This window comes from Amblyomma mixtum, chromosome 4, assembly GCF_055824585.1.
Source record: "Amblyomma mixtum isolate Tamu chromosome 4, ASM5582458v1, whole genome shotgun sequence".
Classification (NCBI taxonomy): Eukaryota; Metazoa; Arthropoda; class Arachnida; order Ixodida; family Ixodidae; genus Amblyomma; species Amblyomma mixtum.
This window is the reverse complement of record NC_143015.1, coordinates 132,901,650-132,907,610: the sequence shown is the minus strand read 5'-3', so window position 1 is coordinate 132,907,610 and position 5,961 is coordinate 132,901,650. Positions and strand designations below refer to the sequence as shown.

General features: G+C 41.1%; 1 long non-coding RNA gene across 2 annotated transcripts; it reads right to left on the bottom strand.

Annotated features, from left to right (window-relative positions):
- Positions 1-341: 341 nt before the first annotated feature.
- LOC149348272 (uncharacterized) lies at positions 342-5,434 on the bottom strand. 2 transcript variants are annotated; one of them, XR_016292727.1, is made up of 6 exons: positions 5,194-5,434; positions 5,080-5,127; positions 3,894-4,052; positions 3,211-3,306; positions 2,795-2,948; positions 342-2,295 (listed from the first exon to the last, which is right to left on the bottom strand). It is a non-coding gene; the product is annotated as an uncharacterized LOC149348272 (long non-coding RNA). The 2 variants fall into 2 exon arrangements; XR_016292726.1 differs by having other exon boundaries at positions 342-2,299; positions 5,194-5,432.
- Positions 5,435-5,961: the final 527 nt, after the last annotated feature.

The following is a 5,961-nucleotide window of genomic DNA, read 5'->3' as shown; positions in this document are numbered from 1 at the left end:
GCAAACATCCGAAGTGAAACGCCGAAAGAAGTCCTTCGGATGTCTGACGAGTACATTTTTGGGACCTTCGCAGGACTGCAACAGGACGTTACTATTTTTATTTTTTCCTTGGCCAGGACCCAATATAACCTCGTGTCCTTTTCAAAAGTGTCGCTACTGGTCACGCATGACTGACCAAAATACCAAAAGCAGAAGCAGTGCCTCATAGCCGCAACAGAACCAGCTTCCGCTTCTGGCATTTCGGCCAATTGCATATGGCCGAGAGCGATGCTATAGTAAAAACGACACAAAGTTAGAACACAGGCCTGGATTATGCTGCACAGTGATTTAAAACACAAAGCTTTGGCTAAAATAGTTTTATTCAAATATATGGGGCATGCTGATGATCAGGCCGAATGCTGATTCACAGCTGAATTTTATTTATTAATAACAGCACATGAAACAGAACTCACATAAAGGAAGCACTAACACAGCTTTAACAGCTCCTCTCAGGCATTTCTCGTTATTAAGAGCAAGTTCATGGATGGTGTGCACATAGACCTTGCTTCGCAATGTGTGTAATAGGCTTCATTAATTATGTTTAGCTTGTCTGGTTAGTATGAGCCAACATTATCACGTTTTCAAACTTGAAGCAGTAGGATTCCAATACAATAAGTAGCCAAGCCAACCCCAGATGCAGAGTTGCAAAATAGAGAGATGCAAAATAACTATACGGCTAAAACAGCAGGTATATACATATAAGTCATGTAAGGTCTAAACAGGCTTCGGGATGATTATCTTGGTCTGAACAAAAAATATTAATTGCACTGCAAAGGGCATGACATTAAAACAAACAGTAGCGGCATACTGTAAGGCATGAATATTATATGACTGTCTCATAAATAATGAACGCAACAAAACACAAATATGCCACTCAGTGCCTCATTGGTCATATGGCGCTCGGCTGCTGACCCAAAAGACGCGGGTTTGATCCCAGCCATGGCAGTCCCATTTCGAAGGAGGTGAGAAGTTAAGAGGCCAGTGTACTGTGCGATGTCAGTGCATGCTAGAGGACTCCAGGTAGTCGAAATTATCTGGAGCCCTCCACTATGGCATCCCTTATAGCCTGGGTCGCTTTGGGATGTAAAACGCCAAAAACCAAACTAAAAACACAAATGCAACTTTTTTGTTACTGAAACAACAATACAAGCATACGCAGCAGAGGTGAAAAAATCTCGATCACACTGCACGTAGCATAGCTAAAATGAGGCAAATTATGTGACTGCAATAAGGCATAGGAACTATTGTCTTATTTAGAATAATCAATGTTCTTAAAACACAAATGACCCTTTCTTGCTATAACAGCAATACAACCCGACTACACAGATTACAAATTAAAATAATAACATAAGCACTATCTGTCAGGATCAAATTTCAGCAAGCATGCAACTAGAGATAAAAGCAGGCATACAGCTGTGCATAAGTAGTAGGTGGCCTTCACGGCAATTAGCATGGTCAGAAGATAAACATTTCAGTCAAGCTGCATGTGGAATAAGACAGGTTGTCTGACTGCTACAAGGTACAGGAACTATACTTGTCTCACTCAAAACAATAAAGATTAAATCACAAATGAGCCTTTTTTTTCGCTATAACAGCAATACATGCACACAGATCAGAGGTTGAAATATTGACACAAGCACAACCATTCAGAATCACATTTCAGCAAGCACAGGACTAGAAATAAAAAGCACGTATAAGTGTGCATAAGGAGTAGATGGCCTTTAAGGCAACTAGCACGGCCAGAAGAAAAAAATCTAAAAGACGCTGCATATAGTATGATATTAACATTAACAAGTTATAAGACTGCTACAAGCCACCGGAACTATGGTCGTCTCTTACATAGACAATAAAAGTCATTAAAATCCACATATCCTCTTTTTTTTGCTGGAACAGCACTACGGGGGTGAAAAATAACTCTAGTAGTAGCAGTCAGGAGCAAATTTACACAAGCATAGTGGGACTAGAGACCATAACAGCAAGTATAGCTCGATACAAGCAAATTTCAGATGGGCAACAAAATCCCCAGCTTGGTCAGAGAAAAAGAAATTGTTCAAGCACAAAGCATCGCATTTCTAGACACTTAAGTATACTACAACTGCTAGGTATCAATAAAGTGACACGTTTTCAAGATAATGCTCGGCTTCTCATTCTAGGCAGTCTTCTTTTCGGTTCTGCTATAGTGTCACCGAAAAGAAGAGTCATGTATACATGTAAAGCAGAAATCCTGCCACCTGGGCCAATGCTGAAATAGGCTGCCTTGCTGGAAGGAAGACAAAAAAAAACCTAATACATATAGACACTTCTTTCAGTTCACCTTTTTTTTCAATCACTGACTGCATTTGAAAAAAAAAAAACTTGCAGCACAATATACAAATTGCAGCACCTTCACATGGTGTTGGCACCAAATGGTACTTGCGGCAAGGAATTAATCCTTGCACAAGTAAATGTACATACTTCCAGGAGTAAAACCACCACAAACAGACGGCCAAGTAAAGAGAGGTGCGTGAGGACTTAGCAGGCTAAGAATACCCAAGTTAACTTAAAGATACATTTCATGATTCTACCTAACTACACAGGCTGATATGCAGAAGTTTTCACGGTATCTATTGAAATAATCTACTGAATTCTGTGCTCTCTCAAAATCAATCATCTCTCAGCATAGTGTCAAAGGAAAAATATCAAGTTTGGAATGAAAAATCCTCAACCCAAGATAAAAAATCAATAAAAAAATGTAGCACACTAGCAACACACTCACCATTCAGTTTTCTCAGGAGCACAGCTTTGTTCCCCAGTTTTCTTGCGCATTACCCGTTCAGTTGCATGCCGAAAACATGACATGGCTGCCTTTTCGATTTCTTTCAGCGTAGTTTGCTGTGCCTGAGTTGAGGTCTGCTGGTCGGTTAGGCAACCTATATACAAATGAGAGGGTATATGTTATGTATTTTTTATAGACAAATATATCTCACCTCTAAAAATTTTTGTACCCAAACTTTACTGCATTTCCTTAATTTTGAACCAGCAGGCAAAGGGCATGGGCTTGAGTAACAAAGGATGGCGTATTTCTACACATCTTATTACCAATTCCATAGCTGGACCATGCCTTCTGTGCAGGCAGTATGAAAACAGTCGCAAATGCACACTATGAAAGCTGTAATTCTAGCTTGTTCTAACCTGTGGTAACATTCATGGCACTGCAGCCATGAGCCAATGAACCAGATGACAACAAAAATCCATGTGGGTAGTTGTGAAGTGCGCGAATGTGCAGATCTGAAAATAAACAATGAAAATTTGGCATTTTTTTTTCGAAGCAAATATCACTGGTCTTGACGCAATCCTACCAAGAGCTACAAATTCAATTATAAGCGCTTAATGTAGATATTGATTCTGTGATCTTATTTATATTCGAAGTCTTAAAGGGATACAGACACAGTGTTTTGAGGTGTTCATTTTTCTGCTTTTAATGAGACGTAAAAGCCTATTAATCATGGAAATGAGCTTAAATATCTAGTCCACAGTGTGAACAGTTAAACTGTTTTATATGAGTAGTTTTGGTCTCTGTCAGGTCAATGCCAGTGCTGGAGTCCATTATGGCATCATGTGATGGCATGGTTAGGACTTACCCCATGTTTTGCTAGTGACTCTGCCAACCAGTCCATATATAGATGATAGATGTCAGCATTGGCTAACAGCTCCTCTGTCAATGATTTTTGGCATGTGGAATCAGTGAAATCAGAGAATTTGGAATAGTAAAACCCTTTGTGCCCAGGACACAGATCGGATCACTTATTTGAGTTTAAAATTTTATATCTGTGCTCCTTTAAGATTTGAAATAGCTTCCTCCAAATAATACTTACTGCACATGATTTTGCATATATTCAGCTCACAGAGCCTGTTCTTCCCTTGGCACCATACCAGCTGTAGCTAGAAGCCAGTTCAGATGTTAGAATACTTCGCAGAATGTGAGATGTCTTTTCTCTTGCAGTGTCTCCATCTTGCACAGTCATGTGATTTCTCTAGATCAAAACAGAATTAGGTTCGAAATCAGACCAAGAAAATAAAATCAGGATTTCTAAAGTTAACAGTGGGGAACTCTATTGCTATAGTCAGTTTTAATCATATTGAAGGCAGCTGGCATGCTGTTGTGAGGTATCCCTAGGCGGCACAATTAAACATGCATATACCCTCCATTATGAGCCGTCCATATGACACAGGGGCAGATTTGGCCCTCGCCAGCAAAAAATTCATATGTAAAAACATGCATGACCTCATTTTTTTGGATGCAAAAGGCCCAAACAACACATATAGTTCAAATGAAATTGCAACAGTTCTCTTCAATACTATATATATCAAGGTTACAAACCAATAAAAGAAAATCTATGCGCATGCAACAGTTATAAACAGAATACAAAATTAAAACAGCCCCGGCCCGGCTCAGTGGTTACTGCGCTCGGCTGCTGTCCCGAAAGGTGCGGGTTCGATTCACGCCGCGGCGGCCGAATTTCGTTGGAGGTGAAATTTTAGAGGCTCGTGTACTGCGCGATGTCAGTGCCTATTAAAGAACCCCAAGCGGTCGAAATTTCCGGAGCCCTTCACTACGGTGTCCCTCTGAGCCCGATGTTGCTTTAGGACGTTCAACCCAAACAAACCAATAAACCAAATCAAAAGTAGAACAGGAACTTTAGGCGCATATTCAGTCGAATGTTGAAGGCACGGAACATGCGACGAGCTAGGATCTAGTTGCTCTTGCGACTTTGTAGCAGCACACGGATCAGGAAGGGTCGTATGCAACACCATCGCCAGCAGCCGACGCTATTAGCTATCACGACGTGCCTCTCGGCGTGCACGCCTGTAAGCAGTACTCCTCGGCACCGTAGCCATTATGCTGTCACCAGATTAATATACTGGCCCCCAGTAAGCTTCTGCTCATGTTGAGCCAGCATCAGTCACTGAACTTTAATACCGCCGCTAAAATTACTTCAAAAGCTAGAAATCACGCTACACGGCTCACACACCAGGCGAGGACTACCGACTGCCACTTACTTTCACTTGCCGCATGTGCCATCCGTGTTTCCCGCTGCTGGAACCTTGCTGAATACGTAAAAAAAAATTACACTCGTTACGCAACCAACATGCAGTAGGAGCGTCAATAATTACCTGAAATTTTGGTCCAAAAAACGGAAAACTGGCTAATACACGCCTCAAACGTGCTCAAACCTTCAGTAGTGCGATGACGATGGTGGTGCCATTGAGCTAATGAGCAAAGAGCCTTTTTAAGCAACATGCACCTAAGACAAAAATAAAACTGTGATCCTAAATAAACAAAAAAATAACTGCAAAAAAGGATGTGTCTTATTAATTTTCATGATCATTGCTCTAAGAGCACGAAAAAGTTGCCAGTTGTTGTTGCTGTGGTGTCACTGTCATCGTCAGTGGCTGTTATGGTCGGAAGGCGGGAATACAATTTTGCGTCAAGGTGGTTATGTTGTGAGCTTGGAGGAGAAGCTAGAGTGTAAGCTCACCCTCGATAGCTATAACAAAACGGGAATTAGACTATTTGAGCCAGGTTCAGTTAGAGTAATTAGGTCGCCCTTCCCTAATTTCGAAGTTTTAAAGTTTAGGGTTTCTGTATTCAGCTAATGGCCCTTTTGGAATTGCTTATTCTCGTCCTGCTTTTAACGGTTTTTTGGCTCTTTCAAAAAATAAGTACTGGGTTGTTTATTACTTTGTGACATCTTGCGCTTATACATCGCATGGATTATTGTTTACTTGTTCTAAACAGCTGTATCAAGCCCGCTAGCCAAAGACGTCGGAAAAGGACAGTGGAGCGTGCCACTCGAGCGCTCATGAGAATTGTATGGCCATCTGCACGATTCAGACCCTCTGAATATAAACATTTCCTTATAACAACCGATCTGCGACTGT